We start from the raw sequence: 22,895 nt of genomic DNA on the forward strand, positions 1-22,895 counted from the left end.
GTGGGAAAATTTATTAGGGCCCGGGGTTGTATTTCAACTAGGCACAGTCTGCCATTTCCTTTTTTATTTTACGTTTATTTTTTTCATAACTCAGCGTCATCTCATCTGGCATAGTAGTGTGCTGTAATACTTGGCTAGAAAATAGCCATAGGAGAATACAAACGTCTTAATTACGCCTACAGTAGCGTTATATATATTTGATTTCTGGTTGATCTGCTGGTGGCTGTACTTGCTGCAGTGCATCTACTATCAAATTGGGAGCAATTTGGAGTCAGACTTGCGACCACTGTGTTTTAGTGACGCACATATCCATCGCAAAGACCGAAGTGGGAAAATTTATTAGGGCCCGGGGTTGTATTTCAACTAGGCACAGTCTGCCATTTCCTTTTTTATTTTACGTTTATTTTTTTCATAACTCAGCGTCATCTCATCTGGCATAGTAGTGTGCTGTAATACTTGGCTAGAAAATAGCCATAGCAATAGGATAGCATCGTTTGGTTTTAAAAACTAAAAAACACAAAAAAAAAAAAAAAAAGTTAAAAAAAAAATACAAGTTATAACTCTCATTTTCAAAATGTTTAACCCGAGGGCTAGGGGTAGAGGACGAGGGCGGGGACGTGGGCGTCCAACTACTGCAGGGGTCAGAGGCCGTGGTCCTGGGCGGGGTGAGACACCACCTGCTTATGAGGGAGCAGGGGAACGCCGCAGAGCTACACTCCCTAGGTTCATGTCTGAAGTTACTGGGACTCGTGGTAGAGCACTGTTGAGGCCAGAACAGTGCGAACAGGTGATGTCGTGGATTGCCGACAATGCTTCGAGCAATTTGTCCACCAGTCAGTCTTCCACGCAGTCCACCCATGTCACCGAAATCGGCACTCCTCCAGCTCCTGCACCTCAGCCTCCTCCCCCCCAGTCTGCCCCCTCCCAGCAAAATTTGCCATTTGAACCGGCATACTCTGAGGAACTGTTTTCTGGACCCTTCCCACAGTCACAAACCACTTGTCCGGTTGCTGATGAGCAATTTTCTGATGCCCAGGTTTTCCACCAGTCGCAGTCTGTGGGTGATGATGACCTTGTTGACGTAGTGGAAGAAGTGTGTAAAGAGGTGTCCGACGATGAGGAGACACGGTTGTCAGACAGTGGGGAAGTTGTTGTCAGGGCAGGAAGTCCGAGGGGGGAGCAGACTGAGGGATCGGAGGATGATGAGGTGACAGACCCAAGCTGGGTTGAGAGGCCGGGTGAACACAGTGCTTCTGAGACGGAGGAGAGTCCTCGACCAGAACAGGTTGGAAGAGGCAGTGGTGGGGCCAGACGGAGAGGCAGGGCCAGAGCTGGTGCATCAGCGCCAAATGTGTCAACTAGTGAAGCTCCCGTGGCGAGGGCTCCTGCGGCGAGGGCTAGATTTTCAGAAGTCTGGAGGTTCTTTAAGGAAACACCGGATGACCGACGGACTGTGGTGTGCCACATTTGCCAAACCAGGATCAGCAGGGGTTCCACCACTACTAGCTTAACTACCACCAGTATGCGCAGGCATATGAATGCTAAACACCCCACTCAGTGGCAACAAGCGCGTTCACCTCCGGCCGTGCACACCACTGCTCCTTCCCCTGTGTCAGCTGATAGTCAGCCCCCTGCCCAGGACCCTGCCACAAAAACCCCATCGTCACCTCCACGATCCTCCACAGCATCCACCAGCGTTCAGCTCTCCATACCCCAGACGCTGGAGCGGAAACGCAAATATAGTGCAACCCACCCGCACGCCCAAGCCCTTAATGTGCACATTTCCAGATTGCTAAGCCTGGAGATGCTGCCCTATAGGCTAGTAGAGACCGAGGCCTTTCGCAGCCTCATGGCGGCGGCCGCCCCTCGGTATTCGGTCCCCAGCCGCCACTACTTTTCCCGATGTGCCGTCCCAGCCCTGCACCAGCACGTGTCAGACAACATCATCTGTGCCCTGACCAACGCCGTTTCTGACAAGGTCCACCTGACCACGGACACGTGGACGAGTGCTGCCGGGCAGGGCCACTATATATCTCTGACGGCACATTGGGTTAACTTGGTGGAGGCTGGGACCGAGTGTGACCCTGCGGCTGGTCATATACTGCCGACGCCGAGGATTGCGGGGCCTACCTCGGTCCAGGTGTTTGAGGCCTACTATGCCTCCTCCTCCTCCCACCCCTCCTCCACCTCCTCCTCCGAACGACCATCCGTGGGCATGGCGCCATCAGTCGGTAGCTCTAGGCACAGCAGCAGTGCCGTCGCTAAGCGACAGCAGGCGGTGCTCAAACTGCTGAGCCTAGGCGATAAAAGGCACACCGCCCAAGAACTATTACAGGGCATCACGGCGCAGACTGATCTGTGGCTGGCACCGCTGAACCTGAAGCCAGGCATGGTTGTGTGTGACAACGGCCGTAACCTGGTGGCGGCTCTGCAACTCGGCAGACTGACACATGTGCCATGCCTGGCCCATGTGTTAAATCTGATAGTTCAGCGTTTCCTCAAGACATACCCCAATCTGTCTGATTTGCTCACGAAGGTGCGCCGCATCTGTGCGCATTTCAGGAAGTCCAGCACAGATGCTGCCACTCTCAGGGCAGCGCAGCGCCGCCTCCAACTGCCCGCTCACCGACTGTTGTGCGACGTGCCCACGAGGTGGAATTCAACACTGACCATGTTATCCAGAGTTTACCAGCAGCGCCGAGCGATTGTAGACTGCCAGATGTCAACTTCCACCAGAACTGGTAGTCAGGTCAGTCAGCTTCCTCAAGTCTACAATGAGGAGTGGACGTGGATGTCTGATATCTGTCAGGTGCTGAGTAACTTTGAGGAGTCAACACAGATGGTCAGTGGCGATGCCGCCATCATCAGCCTCACCATCCCGCTGCTTGGCCTGTTGAAAAACTCTCTGGTCAGCATGAAGTCGGAAGCTTTGCGCTCGTCACAAGAGACGGGGGAAGAAGATTCCCTTGTTGATAGCCAAAGCACCCTTAGGTCTGTTTCTCAGCGCATATCGGAGGAGGTGGAGGTGGAGGAGGATGAGGAGGAAGAGGAGGAGAATGTTGGCGAGACACAAGAGGGGACCATTGTTGAGTCCTACACTGTTGAGCGTGTATGGGCAGAAGAAGAGGAGTTGGAGGAGGAGGAAATGGACAGTCAGTCCAGTGAGGGGAGTGAATTCTTACGCGTTGGTACTCTGGCGCATATGGCAGATTTCATGCTAGGCTGCCTATCCCGTGACCCTCGCGTTCAAAGAATTTATTCCAGCACCGATTACTGGGTGTTCACTCTCCTGGACCCACGGTACAAGCAAAATCTTTCCACTCTCATCCCTGGAGAGGAAAGGAGTGTGAGAATGCATGAATACCAGCAGGCCCTGGTGCACAAGCTGAAACAGTATTTCCCTTCTGACAGCGCTAGCGGCAGAGTGCGTAGTTCTGCGGGACAAGTAGCGAGGGAGAGTAGGCGAGCAGGCAGCTTGTCCAGCACTGGCAAGGGTACGCTTTACAAGGCTTTTGCCAGCTTTATGTCACCCCAGCAAGACACTGTCACCTGTCCCCAGTCTCGGCAGAGTAGGGCTGATCTTTACAGAAAGATGGTGAGGGAGTACGTAGCTGACCATACCATCGTCCTAAATGATCACACAGCTCCCTACAACTACTGGGTTTCAAAGCTGGACATGTGGCACGAACTGGCGCTCTACGCCTTGGAGGTTCTTGCCTGCCCTGCCGCTAGCGTCTTGTCAGAGCGGGTTTTCAGTGCAGCTGGTGGCATCATCACCGATAAGCGTACACGCCTGTCGACTGACAGCGCTGACAGGCTGACGCTTATCAAGATGAATAAAGCATGGATTTCTCCTAATTTCAAATCTCCAGCAGGTGAAGGAAGCTCAACCTGAATAATTTATCCACTCCTCCTCCTCCTCATTTTCCTCCTTCTCCTCCTCTTTCTACAGTAAAGCAGAGGAAACTGGCTGTTTTTTGACAGGGCCCACTGGCTCTAGGTATAGTACTTTATGCATTTAATTTTTCTGGAGGGCCACCGACACGGTCCTCTGTTTTAAACAATTTTTGGGAGTGCCACATACAGGCACTCAATCTATTCCATTTTTCTGGAGGGCCACCTTTCCGGTCCTCTGTTTTAAACAATTTTTTGGGACTGCCACATACAGGCACTCAATCTATTCCATTTTTCTGGAGGGCCACCTACCTGCTCCTCTGGTTTAAAAACTTTTTTGGACTGCCACATACAGGCACTCAATCTATTCCATTTTTCTGGAGGGCCACCTACCTGCTCCTCTGGTTTGAAAACTTTTTTGGACTGCCACATACAGGCACTCAATCTATTCCATTTTTCTGGAGGGCCACCTACCTGCTCCTCTGGTTTGAAAAATTTTTTGGACTGCCACATACAGGCACTCAATCTATTCCATTTTTCTGGAGGGCCACCTACCTGCTCCTCTGGTTTGAAAATTTTTTTGGACTGCCACATACAGGCACTATCCAAATTGAATTGTCTCCATAGCAGCCTCCACACGTTGTCTCCATTGCTACCTCCAAAAGTCATCCATATAGCTGCCTCCATACATCGTCCCTTTATCAAACGAGGTTTGTCAGGCCGAAATTTGGGTTGTTTTCATGGATTCCACATCAAAGTTGTTAACTTTGTCGCCACCCTGCTGTGTTATCCACAAAATACACTGGCAAACTTTTACCATTTACGGATATTATTTCAGCGCTTCTTGCGCATCTGTTTACATTCCCCTCACCCGCCATATCCTAAACTTATAAGAACGCTACTACACTTGATCTTATACAAAAGGTTCTTAGAAGTGCTGTTTGGGGAGTAGCCTAGAGACAGGGGCTTGGATTGGCGAAAGCTCGCCTAGCAGCGGAGCGCCAGCTCCATGCGCATCATGCGCTTCTTGCGCATCTGTTTACATTCCCCTCACCCGCCATATTCCAAACTTATAAGAACGCTACTACACTTAACTTGGTGCAGGCTGGGACCGAGTCTGACCCTGGGGCTGGTCATATACTGCCGACGCAGAGGATTGCGGGGCCTACCTCGGTCCAGGTCTCAAAGGCCTACTATACCTCCAAATCCTCCCACCCCTCCTCCACCTCCTCCTCCTCCGAATTACCATCCGTGGGCATGGCGCCATCAGTCGGTAGCTCTAGGCACAGCAGCAGTGCCGTTGCTAAGCGACAGCAGGCGGTGCTCAAACTGCTGAGCCTAGGTGATAAAAGGCACACCGCCCAAGAGCTATTGCAGGGCATTCCACATCAAACTTGTTAACTTTGTCGCCACCCTGCTGTGTAAGCCACAAAATATACTGGAAAACTTTTTTCATTTACGGATATTATTTCAGCGCTTCTTGCGCAGATGTTTACATTCCCCTCACCCGCCATATCCCAAACTTATAAGAACGCTACTACACTTGATCTTATCCGAAAGGTTCTTAGAAGTGCTGTTTGGGGAGTAGCCTAGAGACAGGGGCTTGGATTGGCGAAAGCTCGCCTGGCAGCGGAGCGCCAGCTCCATGCCAAGAACCAACTAACATAGTTTTAACTGCAGTACCTTTAATCTACTACTAGTTCACTGCCTCCATACATCGTCCCCTTATCAAACGAGCTGTGTCAGGCAGAATTTTGGATTGTTTTCATGGCTTCCATGTTAACTTTGTCGCCACCCTGCTGTGTAATCCACAAAATATACTGGCAAACTTTTATCATGTACCAATATTATTTGAGCGCTTCTTGCTCACCTTCTTTGGTTCCTCTCTGCTACCCATTGGTTTGAAGCCTGAGTCCATTTAGGGTATGTCGCCATGCCACTCTCTAGCCTTCCGCTGCTGCCGCTGCCTCTGCATGCCGTCCCCTATAGTGTCAGGGTCAATTATTGGATGTTTTAGATGCTATCTAGCTTCATTCTGTCACTCTGTCATGGCCATGCTGTTGCCCATAATTTTGGCATAATGGTGCGATTAAGCAGCCTCAGAGGCATCCATGCATGCTGCCCCTGCTGTTTCCTGTCCATTTCCGTGGTGTTTCCATCCTTTTCTGAGGTTCCCAGGTGTTTGGCCAAGCTTCCCTGTGCAGAGCCTTGGTCCCCTTGAAAAATGCTCCCGAGCACTCGAGCATCGGGAAAAGTTCGTCTCGAATAACGAGTACCCGAGCATTTTAGTGCTCGCTCATCTCTACACAGGATCATTTAAGTGAAAAACACAGTGAAGAACACAGTGAAGAATAGATTACAGATGTTCGGCACATCTGTTTACTTGTCGGAAGATACGCGCGGAACGGTGCGAACAAAATAGTATGTGAAGAACAATATATATGTGTGAAGAACACGGTGAGCAGCACAGAGACATGGGGCAGCGGCAGCACGGAGACATCGAGGGGCACGGGGAGACATCGAGGGGCACGGGGAGACATCGAGGGGCACGGGGAGACATCGAGGGGCACGGGGAGACATCGAGGGGCACGGGGAGACATCGAGGGGCACGGGGAGACATCGAGGGGCACGGGGAGACATCGAGGGGCACGGGGAGACATCGAGGGGCACGGGGAGACATCGAGGGGCACGGAGACATCGAGGGGCACGGAGACATCGAGGGGCACGGGGAGACATCGAGGGGCACGGGGACATCGGGGAGACTTCAGTGGAAGAAGAGCAGCGGATCCCGGGACAGCGTATCTCCCGACAAGTAAGCAGATGTGCAGAACATCTGCAATCTATTCTTCACTGTGTTTTTCACTTAAATGATCCTGTGTTCACTGTTTTTATTCTATTCTTCACTGTTCTTCACATCTGTTAACTTGTCGGGAGATAATATACGCGCGGAACAGTGAAGAATAGATTGCAGATGTTTGCATACATCTGATCACTTATCAGAAGACATTCTTTTTCAATTAATTAACACATTTTATTCCCGAACCATGGTCCCTTTGAAAAATGCTCGAGTCTCCCATTGACTTCAATGGGGCTCGTTATTCGAGACGAGCACTGGAGCATCTGGAAAAGTTCGTCTCGAATAACGAGCACTCGAGCATTTTAGTGCTCGCTCATCTCTAGTCATTATGCCACTCAGTGGCCTCATGCTGCTGCTAATGCTGCCTGTCATGGGTGCTCCCGCGATCCCTGTCTCGGATCGCGGGCGCACCCATGTCCCTCCACGTGCCTCCGGTGCCCAACGGAACTTACTACTCCTGGCTCCGGTGGCGGTCTCTCTGGCTCCTGCGCCGATAATTGGCCCTGGCCTGCTATAAGTGCCTGCCTCTTCCTGTGACTTTGCTGGATCTTCAAGCCATCCCTTGAAGAGAAAGACCCCCTTTGTATCCTGCATTCCTGTGTATCCTGTTGTCCCATGTGCCAGTCCATTCCTGTGTTCCTGATCCGTGTGCCAGTCCATTCCTGATGGGCTAGGCACACCTATGGGACGACCTGGTGGTACCCCGCCACAGGAAGTCCATCCCGCTTTGCGGCGGGCTCTGGTGAAGACCAGGTGCCTCTTAGACTCCAGTCCCAGGTGTCAGTTAGTACCATCTCCCGCGGTGGTCCAGAGGGTCCACAGCCTCCTAGTCCTGACACTGCCCCCACCTACAAACAATGTGATTGTGCCACTCTCTGACCTCATGCTGCTGCTAACTGACTGCTGTCTCCCTGGAACACCCTTTGATTTCCATAATTCTGTTTTCACCCTCCAATACTCTATGATGTTGCCAGTATGTTTGGTTTTCCCCTTCATTTCATCTGACAGAAGGAATAAAATGCCTTAGGATTGATAGCCAAAGGCAGGGGTGGATACAGAACACAGAGGACATGCAAATATCCCATTAACTGGTCATCTCTGTTTTGGAACCACTCCTGTTTGCTTTTGGTTTCAGCAATACTGATGGATTATTGACCGATTGAGAGCGGGCACTGGCAGATGAAAAGAAGGGCAAAATGATCAGTGATGTCAATTCAAAATTACTGCCGACACCCTCTCCACTCTTTTGGGGGGTTCTACATGTATCAGCGTTTAACAGAACGGGTTCTGTCGCAATCTATGGAATCATCTGATATCAGTGTAAAAAGAGTGCATTCTTTTATGTTATAGTGGGATCTTGGCCCTCAGCTCAGTCCTTTTAAACTGGCACAGACTTTTACTTGTCAGACTGCTTTCCTGCTTCACTTATTTGGTCAAGTGCTCATGGAATTGAATAGTGAAGCAATTCTAAGAGCGGTTGCTGTCATATGCATATCATACTAAAACACAGCATTATTTGAAGACCAAACCACACTCCCTATGCATATTTGAGTGTAGCACAATGTTCTACAACACCCTACAGGCTCTCTGCAGCCAGGAAATACCTGTTTTTTTAAATGTGATTCACCATGATTCGATTTGGGTCGAATCAAATTTTGTTGGAAAATTCGGCAAACTTGGCGAATCGAATATTCTAAAAATGTGCCCATCTCTAAGAGTGTGATCCAACTCTGGAATCCGCATTCATGATAAATCTCCCTGAATGTCATTCCATGGGCAGTGGTTGACATCCTCTTCAGATGAATACTGCCTAATGGAAGTAATACTAAAGGCACATGTGCTGTTTCTGGCAAAAAGGGTTTTTATTATATGCATAAAAAGCAGTCCATAGAGTTGCAAGCAAATATTACTGTCACAAAGTCCTAATTAAGAATTGAGTAAATAAATAAAAGTAAAGCTAACACTGGATAATAAACAGTTCTGTCCATTCTTATTTAACAGCTACAAGCACAATGTACTCTCATTATATGTGGCAAACTCCAACAATCTGACAAAGTTAAAACCTAATTACAAAACTCAGGAAAATTAATTTAGAACTCTTCCTGTTGGATCAGGCCAAGTATGCAGATAGAAAATATATTTCACTTTTAATACATTGAATCTAAAGTGGAGGAGCCCTGTGACATGGCTACTGGGGGAATAGCAAAATGGGAAAAAAAGCTAGGAGCCTCGGCTCGTTGGTTCAAATAATTTATTAGCACATGTAGTGCAGAACACAATGCATTTTGGTGGCATACTGTTCCCTTCTTCCAGTCCCAATAGGAATAACTAAAAGTAACAAAATTGCTTTATAAGTACCAGGACAACCATATTATATAAAAATAAGTAGAAATATATACAAACAAATCCACAGATATAAATATGTGGTGGACTAATAAATATACAGTACAAAGTACACCTCATATATCGTGCACAGCTGGACAATTTCATATGTATAGTATGAAAGTGGTTCAATTCATAAATGTATAAACGCATAGTTAGAACATACAAAAAATAAGAATTCAAAATAAAGTATAACAATTCATGTGTAAGTAATTGCAGCAATCTATACCATTTAAAAATTATAAGTATCTAGGCTTTAACCGTGAGGTTCAATTAAAAAAAAACTGTATGAATGTTGGATAAATAAATAGAAAGTCTAAATAAAAAAAACTTTTTTTAAAGGAAACCTACCACTTGAAGTGGCAGGTTTCAGATGGAAATACTGAGCACCAGCTCACCCTGAGCTGGTGCTCAGTATTTCCATCTGAAACCTGCCACTTCAAGTGGTAGGTTTCCTTTAAAGGCTTTGGGTGTGCATAACAGCACTGGTAGATACTTTTATGGATCTGATTGAAAACCCCGTGGAAAAGGGAGAGCCTAATGAATGACCTGTACGTCAGTGTAAATCATCAGATAAGGAAATCAATCAAATGCTGTGTTACAGCATTCTGACCTGCTTCACAGGTGAAACATCCATGGAGGTTGTACTGCGCAAGAGATATTTCCGTGGCAAGGGGACAAAGTTATATATAAGAAATGTCAGGATTCGGGAAGCGTGGATCCTCTGGACCACTGCAGGGGGTGGTACTAGCCAACACCTGGGACTGGAATCTAAGTAGCACCTGGTCTTCACCAGAGCCCGCCACAAAGTGGGATAGTCTTGCTGCAGCAGGGTGCCACCCGGTCGTTCCAAAGATGTAACTAGCCCACGGTAGCAGCCGAGGTCGAGGTACCTTAGAAGAAGACAGTCTCGTGGTCAGGACCAGGCACAAGGTCAGGGCAGGCGGCAGAGATGCAAGGTTAAGTCCAATCCGGAGTCAGCAAAGCGAGGTCCAGGCAGATGGGAACGGGAACAAGGGATATAGGCTCACAGGAATGCAGGAACACAGGACACGGGAACTCAGGAGCAGGAACACACGCGTACGCAGGAACACAGGAGCTGGAACACACAGGAACACGGGAACTCAGGGACACACAGGAACGCAAGAATATTGCTGGGGAGCTTTCTCTAAGGTGTAGGCACAAAGATCCGGCATGGTTTGCAGGAAGAGGAAGGCTTATATGGAATTAGTGGAAATGACCAGCATCAATTAATGGCGCGCTGGACCTTTAAATTTAGAGAAGCCGGCGTGCACCCCAGGAGGCGGGGATGCGCACACAGCAGACAAGACCGAGACAGGAGCCCGGACGGGTAAGATGCGGGACCATGCGCTGGCAGGGGAAGAGGTACATGGGTGAGTCCGCGACCTATGATATGGGTCGAGGGAACACCTGTGACAGTACCCCCTCTTTGGCCTCCCTTTCTTCTTGGAGGAATCTCTGCAGGAGATCTTGCCTGAGAAGCAGTTCAGGATGACAGGCTTGAGCAGGGAGACATGGAAGGAGTTCGGGATGCGCATGGTGGGAGGAAGGCGCAGCTTGTAGGACACCGGATTGATGCGACTCAGCACCTTGAAGGGACCCAGGAAACGAGAACCAATCTTTTAGCCAGGGATCTTAAGCTGGACATACTTGGAGGACAACCAGAGTTTGTCACCAGGAGCGCAGACAGGAGGAGGCCTGGGTCTTTTATCGGCCTGGAACTTGGTTCGGGCCGAAGCCTGTAATAAAGAGAGGCGAGTATGCTCCCAGATGGTCTTCAGGTCCCGTACCAATTCCTCAACAGCATGAACATCTGATGACACAGGCATAGGAAGAGGAGGGCGAGGATGCAGTCCATAATTGATAAAAAATAGGGCGGAGCCCGTGGATGCAGAGTCCAAGGAGTTGTAAGAGCATTCTGCCCATGGCAACAGAGTGGACCAAGTGTCCTGATGGGCAGAAACAAAGTGGCATAGATAGAAGCCCAGGGTTTGATTAAGTCTTTCCACCTGCCCATTATACTGGGGATGATAGGTGGAAGAAAAGTCCAATTTTACTTGAAGTTGGGTGCAGAGAGAACGCCAGAATTTAGAGATGAACTGAACCCCACGGTCAGAGATGATGTGCTGGGGAAGTCCATGGAGTCGGAAGATGTAACAGAAGAACTGGGTGGCAAGATGTGGAGTAGATGGCAAACCTGGCAGAGGAACAAAGTGGGGCATGTTCAAAAAATGGTCAGTCACCACCCAGATGACTGTATTTCCTATGGAGCTGGCAGGTCCGTGATGAAGTCCATGGCCACATGAGTCCACGAACAGCTAAGTATCGGCAATAGCAAAAGAAGACATGCAGGCTTGAGATGTGATGGCTTGTTTCGGACACAGGAAGCCACAATGTCTCGAACATCCTTGGCAAAAGATAGTATAGCAAAAGAATGGTCGGTAGGCAAAGAAGAAGTCAAAACACGGAATAGCAAACAAAGATAGCAAGAGCACAAAATACACAGATTAGAGTGGATAACAAGCACCCAATCAAGGGGCTGGGCAGAATACAAGGGAGTAATGGACACTACCTCCAACACTGACTGGCTCAGCCATCCATCACTCAAATTGCAGCTGCAGACAAAACGAGTTCAAAGACACACCCAGCTTTCCCAAGATCAGAAATTGAGCTGTCAATTACAGCCAGCTTTGGGTGTGGTTTTCCAGCAAAAAGCCGGAAACCTGATCACATCAGAACAATTTGTGAGTTTTGACAATCGTCCAGTGTGGTGGTATCATACAGACAATCAACTTTGAAGTGAGTATAAATTGGTCACCATCACCATCATTGTAAGTAAAGGTCCTGCACCTAGAGAAATCACTTATTAGATCTCCAGAAGTCCTGTGCATGATTTCAATCACGGGGGAGGAGATGTTCTGAGGCAAAGAGAGCTGTTAAACTCTCCATCTCCTTAACTTTATACAACCAATTCAAATTTCCCTTCAAAGTTGATTTTGTGGATAATGGAAAAAACGGAGGGCCATGAAAAAAACATGATGCAATTGATAAGCTGATCGCATGCGATTCTCTGGAAACGCATGTGCGTTCGGGCCGATGGCCGCCCCCTGTGCGCTAGCGTTGTGTTATGAACGGACGCCTAGTGGTACGTGTGACCACGGCCTTAGTCACAAGGCCACCTGTTTTCATCTCTCTATCCTGCAAACCATGGATAAAAAGCAAAAGTTTGTCCCATTTCAAACACACAATCTGGTGTATGTGGAATATTATAATTTCCAAATTGCTAACCATTGAAATGCTCCGAGTCAGATTGATGAAGACAGAAATATTTAAGGATGTGGTGGTGGCAGATCCAAAGTGTGAAGTTTCCAGCCACCACTACTTTTCCCAGCAAATAGTCCCCACCCTGAACAAACTGTAAATGCTATTAGAATGTGACTCACCTGGTGAAGGATTATCTTTCCACACATTTACTGCTTCTGATGTGTTTCATCACCTAACGTGATGTTCTCAGGGTTATTGGGGCTATAACCTGTAGGGACGCCACATTAGGTGGCAAAACATGTCAGCGGAGATGCTGTAGGTTTTAGAACAACTTTTGCGGTATCTAGTATAAGCAGTCTCAATCAGCTGTGTATACTCAAGAACTGAAATATAGACTCTAGGAGGAATAGTTAATATATCTGTTTACCGAGACTATACTAGTTCTGATTTAAAAAGGGAAACAGACGTTAGACTACCCTGGAAATAACTACCCATCCCTTTATACTAGGACACAAAAGTGTATATCTAAATAAAGTGAATTAATTCATTACTGGTGTCAGTGATGATTCCCAGCTGATATTTTTAACCCATGCTTGGATATGAGCACTCCATTCATATCATATTGTGAACCTAGGGGGCGCTGGAGAGCAACCCACAACCAGGGTTGAAAAGGACCTTGACCACTCCCATCCCTGGGCAACTCCAGAGGGAGAGCTCACAGCAAGCCAGTGCTGTGTGTCCTGCAGGCAGCAGGAGGACTTGGGACCAGTTGGAGACAGACAGGTGGTCTTTCCCTAGAGCAGTGATTTTCAACCTGTGTGCCGCGGCACACTAGTGTGCCGCGACACAAGGTTGAGTGTGCCGCGGGGGAAAGTTGCCCGAACTAGGCTGCCCCGGTGTCGAACTGCCGCCGCGCCCCCGTATTTCTGCGCCCATACTTACCTCCAAGTCCCGCGTCGGCGATCCGCCCGTCTTCTGTAGCTCCTGTACCGCGCGGCCCATGTCACGTGACTGACGCGAACTGACGTCAGGTCGCGTAAGTCACGTGACCAGAGGCGCGCGGTGCAGGAGCTACAGAAGGTGAGCGGATCGCCATTAGGAGTGAAGGTACGCGGAAGAAGACATCAAGGGTAAGTATATAGGGTTATTATTTGTATAAGGAAGGTAGCTAGGTTTTTTTTTTTTTTTATTAGTAAAGGTAGGCTGGGGCCTTTTAATTAGTAAAGGGGGGCCTCTAGGGCCTTTTAATTAGTAAAGGGGGGCCTCTAGGGCCTTTTAATTAGTAAAGGGGGGCCTCTAGGGCCTTTTAATTAGTAAAGGGGGGCCTCTAGGGCCTTTTAATTAGTAAAGGGGGGCCTCTAGGGCCTTTTAATTAGTAAAGGGGGGCCTCTAGGGCCTTTTAATTAGTAAAGGGGGGCCTCTAGGGCCTTTTAATTAGTAAAGGGGGGCCTCTAGGGCCTTTTAATTAGTAAAGGGGGGCCTCTAGGGCCTTTTAATTAGTAAAGGGGGGCCTCTAGGGCCTTTTAATTAGTAAAGGGGGGCCTCTAGGGCCTTTTAATTAGTAAAGGGGGGCCTCTAGGGCCTTTTAATTAGTAAAGGGGGGCCTCTAGGGCCTTTTAATTAGTAAAGGGGGGCCTCTAGGGCCTTTTAATTAGTAAAGGGGGGGCCTCTAGGGCCTTTTAATTAGTAAAGGGGGGGCTCTAGGGCCTTTTAATTAGTAAAGGGGGGGCTCTAGGGCCTTTTAATTAGTAAAGGGGGGCTCTAGGGCCTTTTAAATAGTAAAGGGGGGCCTCTAGGGCCTATTAATTAGTAAAGAGAGGCCGCTACGGGCTCTTAATTTGTAAAGGGAGGCCGCTACGGGCTCTTAATTTGTAATGGGAGACCGCTAGGGCCTTTTTATTAGTAAAGGGAGGCCGCTAGGGGCTCTTGATTAGTAAAGGGAGGCCGCCAGGGGCTTTTTATTAGTAAAGGGAGGCAGCTAGGGGCTTTTTATTAGTAAAGGGAGGCCGCCAGGGGCTTTTTATTAGTAAAGGGAGGCCGCCAGGGGCTTTTTATTAGTAAAGGGAGGCCGCCAGGGGCTTTTTATTAGTAAAGGGAGGCCGCCAGGGGCTTTTTATTAGTAAAGGGAGGCCGCCAGGGGCTTTTTATTAGTAAAGTGAGGCCGCCAGGGCCTTTTTATTAGTAAAGGGAGGCATCTAGGGGCTTTTTATTGGTAAAGGGAGGCATCTAGGGGCTTTTTATTGGTAAAGGGAGGCATCTAGGGGCTTTTTATTAGTAAAGGGAGGCATCTAGGGGCTTTTTATTAGTAAAGGGAGGCATCTAGGGGCTTTTTATTAGTAAAGGGAGACCGCTAGGGCCTTTTTATTAGTAAAGGGAGGCAGCCAGGGGCTTTTTATTAGTAAAGGGAGTCAGCCAGGGGCTTTTTATTAGTAAAGGGAGGCAGCTAGGGCCTTTTTATTAGTAAAGGGAGGCAGCTAGGGCCTTTTTATTAGTAAAGGGAGGCAGCCAGGGGCTTTTTTATTAGTAAAGGGAGGCCGCTAGGGCCTTTTTATTAGTAAAGGGAGGCATCTAGGGGCTTTTTATTAGTAAAGGGAGGCAGCTAGGGGCTTTTTATAAGTAAAGGGAGGCAGCTAGGGCCTTTTTATTAGTAAAGGGAGGCATCTAGGGGCTTTTTATTAGTAAAGGGAGGCAGCTAGGGGCTTTTTATTAGTAAAGGGAGGCAGCTAGGGGCTTTTTATTAGTAAAGGGAGGCATCTAGGGGCTTTTTATTAGTAAAGGGAGGCATCTAGGGGCTTTTTATTAGTAAAGGGAGGCATCTAGGGGCTTTTTATTAGTAAAGGGAGGCCGCTAGGGGCTTTTTATTAGTAAAGGGAGGCATCTAGGGGCTTTTTATTAGTAAAGGGAGGCAGCCAGGGGCTTTTTATTAGTAAAGGGAGGCCGCCAGGGGCTTTTTATTAGTAAAGGGAGGCAGCCAGGGGCTTTTTATTAGTAAAGGGAGGCCTTTTATGACTGTTTTAGTGTCATTTTGTGCTATTTTGGTTGGTGGTGTGCCCCAGGATTTTCTAAGTATAAAAAGTGTGCCGCGGCTCAAAAAAGGTTGAAAATCACTGCCCTAGAGGACTGGGATCCAGTAAGGACATTGTTTGTTTGAGCTCACTGAGAGCCAGAGTGCTTAGGAGGAACCCTCGCAGGGTTCCTTGCACCTAGAAGGTAGCTAGGGCTCATGAAGTGAGGTAGTGCCCTAAGTAGTTATTTTTGTTCTTGTAATAGTTTTAAAGCTGAATAAAGCCATTTCTGTTGGATTGCTACAAGCTCCTACATTATTGTTTTGGCGCTCAGCACCACAAAAGTCGCCTGTAAGGTCCAGAAGCTTCTACCTTTGATGCTAAGTTACCCCCAAACCCCATTATATATTAATTTTAACTGATTATAATGAAAGTTACATTTTGCATTCTTGGAACTCCAATTTCACATTTTTTATTTCTTCATTTCCGGAACTTCAAATTTAAATTGTTCAATTCAATTTGCAGAACTTGACCTTGAAATTCTTTAATTCTGTATATCACAGATTTCAATTACATTTTTTTTCAATTGCACATTCTTTGGCCAATTCACACTTGCGTTTTTCACGCATGTTTTCTGCGCATGCTTTTGACGCGCAGAACTTGCATTGCACTCTGACCCATTGTAATCAATGGGTCTTTTCAGACTTGCATTTTTTTTAAAATCTCGACATGCTCTACTTTTGCAAGTCACGCGCGTGAAAAACGCACCATACACGTCTATGGAGACGCATCAAAAACGCAATGCATCTCGGAGACACTTGCAAGTGCAATGCAAGTGCAATGCGTTTTTCACACATCAATTGCCATAGAAAAGATAGAGCTCAGTCCTGAGTCCATTTCACAGGCATTTTCTGAAATTGCATTGAAAACGCGCGTGAAAAACCTGAGACACTGAACAAACTCTAAATGAAAACTGATTGTACTCTGATGCAAAATGTGCGTTTTTCACTGACCAAACCCTTATCACACCCTGATCAAACTTTGACGGGATCTGCAACGCAAGTGTGGAAGGGGCCTAAGAACTACTACTTGGCGGCGTGGCGGGCACTGCACGGAGTAGGAAGCACACTACCTCACTCCGTACGTCCAGACCCACCAAAGAGGCTTAAAATGGCTCATCAAAGGAGTGAACTGACCCAAAAACATTCCCTAAATGTTTCAGTACTCGAGATAATAATGGGCAAGTTTTAGAGAGGCCTGAAAAAACTCACCAAATTCTTCCAGTCGGCGAGATCTCAAGATGGCGGACGCACCATGAGAAGTGTGGCATACGCGCCTGAGGATGCAAGCTCCCCAGACCCCCTCCAAGGGATCAGCAAGGGGATCACCAATCTATACAGGTACCCCTGAAAAATATATAATGGGGAGAACACAGGGAGCAGAGGGAGCGATGCAGAGCCCTGGAACAGGGTACACATTCCAAGTGGCCAAGCTCTGAGGACATCACTCGCAGCAAACTACACCATCCATGAACACAGACAGCACAGGGGTGGATAAACCAGTCACAAAGGAGCTATTAAAGGCCTTATTAGGGGAACTACATTCCTCACTACAAAAAGAAATACACACCATGATATATGCCTTTAAAGCGGAATGCACTGCTCTAGGAGACCGTACATCACATATAGAAGACAAAATGTTGGGAATGACTGAGACGCATAATGACCTGGTGGACACCAATAATAATTTGGAGGAAGAAGTAAAGGAGCTGAGACTTAAGCTTGAAGACATGGAAAATCGCACACATAGGAACAATATTAGGTTCCGCGGAATTGCTGAGGATATAGGGCCAGAAAAATTATCAGAATTCTTAACTGACTTTTTTTGTGGCATTAATTCCTGATGCTCCACAGCCTGATCTTTTAATTGACAGGGAACACCCGCTCCCTAAGGCAAACTCTTTGCCTAAAGATATACCAAGAGATGTAATAGCCCGCCTACATTTCTTCCATTTTAAAGAGCAAGTAATGAGTGCCGCAAGATGGATGAAAGAATTGCTAGAAAGATTCCAAAAAATATTACTATACACAGATCTTTCAGCAATAGCCTTGGCAAAAAGGCGCAAAATTTCAAGAGGCAGCAAAAGTCCTGCATAATCATGGTATCCCATATGGATGGGGTTTTCCTGTCAAAATCATCATATCCAAAGATGGAAGGAAAGTAGTGGCAACATCACCTGCAAAGCTTATTCAACTCCTACAGGAATGGGAACTGATTCCAGATGACTTTGGAGCAGTCAACACAAGTGAGGAAAACTGGAGCAACACATGTCGAACAATAATAAGTGGAGGTAACAAAGAGATGAACATTGGGTACAAGTCCAAGAGGAAAATATCTCATTTTTTGGACCACCTTTTTCCTCTCCGGTGACCAATGGAGAAAATATGGTGGGTAGGACTTGGCAAAAAGCTGAGTTGCTGGTCAGAGTAAATGCTGATGTTTTTTCCCCAAAAAATCTCCCTAAATGGGAAACCCAAAAAAATTGTGACATAAATAGTCACACTAGTTCTTTTGTTATTGTTATTATTTGTTTTAATTGCAGTTTTTGGAACAACGGATATCAGTATAGGAATAATAGGATGTACTGAATGAAAGAAAAGAGCTAAGCAGGGTTTTAAACCCATCAGAGGAGGAATGTATATATTTGTAAAATATGGTAATAAGAATAACGTCTATCAATGCTAAGGGTTTAAATAGCCCATACAAACGGTCAAGGCTTTGGAGGGAAGCCAAAAAAGCTAGGACAGATATAATATGTGTTTAAGAGACACATCTAAATGCAGACGACTTGGATAGGCTAATGCATAGAAACTACACACATGTATTCATAGCACCAGCTTAATGGAAGAAGAGGGGGGTTTGTATAGCTATAAGAAATTCTGCTGCATTTGAGCTCATCAATTCCATAGTTCACTGGTGGCAAATCTATGGCACGTGTGCCAGAGAGGGCACGCAGAGCTCTTGCTGTGGACAGGCGCACCATCTCCACTGCTGTCTCTATATAAACTGAGGGCAGCATGGTGGCTGAGTGAGTAGCACTCCTGCCTTGCAGCACTGAAGTCTTGGGTTCGAATCCCACCCGGGTCAACATCTGCAAAGTGTTTGTATGTTCTCTCTGTGTTTGTGTGGGTTTCCTCCGGGTACTCCGGTTTCCTCCCACGCTCCAAAAACATACTGTTAAGTTATTTAGATTGTGAGCCTCATGGGGACAGGGACCAATTTGACATACTTTGTGCAGCGCTGCACAATAAATTCTTTATAAATAAAGAATTATTATTAATATTAAACTGGCGGAAAAGCTGGCGATCTCTGTCCCTTAAGGCTGCATCTTAAGGCTGCATTATAGACACAGCGTTCCTCACTGTGTGGGGGTAGTGTTCCTCACTGTGTGGGGGTAGTGTTCCTCACTGTGTGGGGGTAGTGTTCCTCACTGTGTGGGGGTAGTGTTCCTCACTGTGTGGGGGTAGTGTTCCTCACTGTGTGGGGGTAGTGTTCCTCACTGTGTGGGGGTAGTGTTCCTCACTGTGTGGGGGTAGTGTTCCTCACTGTGTGGGGGTAGTGTTCCTCACTGTGTGGGGGTAGTGTTCCTCACTGTGTGGGGGTAGTGTTCCTCACTGTGTGGGGGTAGTGTTCCTCACTGTGTGGGGGTAGTGTTCCTCACTGTGTGGGGGTAGTGTTCCTCACTGTGTGGGGGTAGTGTTCCTCACTGTGTGGGGGTAGTGTTCCTCACTGTGTGGGGGTAGTGTTCCTCACTGTGTGGGGGTAGTGTTCCTCACTGTGTGGGGGTAGTGTTCCTCACTGTGTGGGGGTAGTGTTCCTCACTGTGTGGGGGTAGTGTTCCTCACTGTGTGGGGGTAGTGTTCCTCACTGTTTGGGGGTAGTGTTCCTCACTGTGTGGGGGTAGTGTTCCTCACTGTTTGGGGGTAGTGTTCCTCACTGTGTGGGGGTAGTGTTCCTCACTGTGTGGGGGTAGTGTTCCTCACTGTGTGGGGGTAGTGTTCCTCACTGTGTGGGGGTAGTGTTCCTCACTGTGTGGGGGTAGTGTTCCTCACTGTGTGGGGGTAGTGTTCCTCACTGTATGGGGGTAGTGTTCCTCACTGTATGGGGATAGTGTTACTCACTGTTTGGGGATAGTGTTACTCACTGTATGGGGATAGTGTTACTCACTGTATGGGGATAGTGTTACTCACTGTTTGGGGATAGTGTTACTCACTGTTTGGGGATAGTGTTACTCACTGTTTGGGGGTAGTGTTACTCACTGTTTGGGGGTAGTGTTACTCACTGTTTGGGGGTAGTGTTACTCACTGTTTGGGGGTAGTGTTCCTCATTGTTTGGGGGTAGCGTTCCTCCTTGCATAGGGGTATTGTTGGTAATATTAGACTAAATAGCCATGTTGGCACTTTGATGATCACAAAGACTTTGGTTTGCAGTTTGGTCTGTTAAAGGTTCGCCACCACTGCCATAGTTGATATTGTGCTCAGTGAATAACATAGTCTATACTCTAGCATCAACACTCAACAGGTTAAATTTTATAGGAAAATTTTTGCAGTGGTTAACTCCTGTAAACAAGGTGCAGTCCTAGTCACTGGAGATTTCAACTCCACCATGTGGCCATCTGTAGATACAACCACTTGCAATAAAAGAGATCATCCCCATCAGAATTACTGTATTTTTCGGACTATAAGGCACACAAAAAATCCTTTGATTTTCTCAGAAATCAAAGGTGCGCCTTATAGTCCTGTGCACCTTATATATGAACCGTACTTATAGACAACAGCTGCCTTGAACTGTGCACAGGTCTGCCACCTGCTGGTCATTCATCCTTATAATCCGGTGTGCCTTATATATGAACCTAGACGTTTTAGCAGGCATTTTATTGATGGTGCACCTTATAATCCGGTGTGCCTTATATTCCAAAAAATCTTCCCTATGGCACTTACTTACTTTACTATGGCAGTACTTTCTCCATCTAGATAAATTTCAAAACCAAAATCAATGAGGAGGAACTACACAAATAAGTAGAAAACTGGGCACATGAAAAACCTACTGGGCAATAATACAATGACCATGTGCTATGTCAAAATACACAATCTTTATTGAAAGTAAACATCACATAAATATTATACTATACACCAAACCAAAAAACATAAAACATTTAAAAAGGATACAAAATCCAATGTACAAAACCCAGGGGAGGGTAGGGCCCGTGATAAGGCCCAACAAGAGCAACACCTCCCTACCTAGCCCCAAACCCTAAGCCTGTCAATTACCAAAGATGTTAAAAAGCAAAAAAGATAGCCAAAAGATATATATCTATGAAATAGTAGCGTAAACTGTGTAATATAAATTGATAGGTATAATTACCAGGCAGGCCAGGCAAGAGGGTAAGGGGCTGGGAGAGCCCCACGCGTATCGTCACTCACGGTGGCTTCCTCAGGGGTAATTGGTGTATGCAGGTCAGTGAATATAAATACCTGTGTTGATAAGTGGTAGCAGTTGTGGAGCGCCATGCTACCATGGTAGCGCCCAGCATCATGTACGGTGCGGTGCGCGTGTGTACACGTCATATGCGTGGGTCACATGATAAGAGGTCATGTGACTAAAAATGGCGGCGCCCAGCGTTAGATCTTATATTGAAAGACGCCGGCGTCGTACCAAGTCACATGATGAAAGGTCATGTGACCAAGGGGGCGGTACTCGACGCCGTGTCTGATACATCGCAGCTGCAAGTATATAAGTAGACTATATGGGATGAGAATGAAATGAAGGTGAGAGGTGAAAAAATTTGAAAAATGAACAGTGGGAAGTGAGAAATGATAAGTGATGAATCGTACTAGTGATAAAAATAGATAATCATGCATACAGGGTAATTAATATCCTGTGCATAAGTGCAAATTCATATATATAAATAAATAAATAATTAATTAAATAATTAATCAACACTTATGGAGGTTTAAAAAACCGCCTCCCTTAACAATGTGTATACTTAAAAATATATAAAAAAACATGAAGAAAAGAACGGACAAAATAGATATGAAGTATCAACATCCTATATCATGCATTGATCTAGTACATTCGTGGTTTATGTTTATAACTATTAACAGTCATAGTGAAAATACATAGTAAATCAGTTAAGCATATGTATTTAATAATCACGCATACAGACACACATACATGGGCCCATGCACACATACACACACACATACACATAGATGACACACACCCAGAAAAACCACATGAGTTGTAATATACAGGCATCTACATCCTATATTGTTATAGGTGAGTACAAAAAGTGTTAATGCACGCAGATCCTCAATGGAGGCAATGAGGAAGTCCCTGGCAGGTCACTGAGGAGGACCCAAATATCTTTGGATTGTGCAGTAGGACGGCAGGAACGGCAGAGAATACAAGAACAGGAAGAAGAGGAGCAGATCTTCTAAGGGATGAGGGTAAGGAGCTCGATGGACCAGGGAGAAGGAGGAGGATAACAATTATTAAAACATAAATGACCTAGATGGGAAATGAAGAGCAATGGGTAAGTAACAGCTATCATGCATCTGTAATGCGTGTGTCCAATACCGTGGCTATGAAGATGTGAACAAATATAACAATGATAGTGGACCAAAGCCACATGTGAAATCAAAAGAAAAAAGTGAAAGAAAGTGTAAGAGAAAGGGAAAGGAAAAAGGAAAAGGGAGTCATAAAAAAGGTAATAAGAAGAAAAGGACAAAAACAGAGGACAGTGAAAGAGTGTGAAGGAGAGATGGGACAACTAAAAGTGTTGAGTGTGTGAAAAAAGTGAAAACAGTGGTGGTGGTAGGGAGTCACGAGGAAAAAGAAGACAGAACCATGAGAAGGTGACTCGTAGGTGAAAAGCGTGAAACACTACTAAAAGTGGGGATGTGGAGTGAAGACATTATATTATACTGTGTGTAAGGTGTCATGAGAAAGGTGTGTAAAGACAAATTTATACTATACCTTATTATTTATAGAATCCAGAAAACAGCATATCTTCATTCAGCCCATGTGGGGACAGTGCATCCAGCCGGAATATCCATCTTGCCTCCTGTCTTAGTAATGCCGGTACCATATTGCCTCCCCGGATGTTAGACTGAATCTTTTCCAAACCCACTACCTTCAATTTGGCTGGGCTATTGCGATGGACGGTGTGGAAGTGCTTGGCCACCGTGGTCAGTTGTCTGCCATTGGCGATGTCTTGTTCAGCATTGTGAAGCATGGTGAAGTACTTATCATGGGGGACTTCAATTACCCAGATATTGACTGGGGGGCAGAAACCTGCAGGTCCTTCAAAGGTAGCAGGTTCTTGTCAACAACAAAAGACAATTACCTGTCGCAACTAGTCCTGGAGCCAACAAGAGGGGGGGCACTGCTGGACCTTATCCTTACCAACA

The sequence above is a fragment of the Engystomops pustulosus genome, chromosome 6, assembly GCF_040894005.1.
Source record: "Engystomops pustulosus chromosome 6, aEngPut4.maternal, whole genome shotgun sequence".
In the NCBI taxonomy this organism is placed as follows: domain Eukaryota; kingdom Metazoa; phylum Chordata; class Amphibia; order Anura; family Leptodactylidae; genus Engystomops; species Engystomops pustulosus.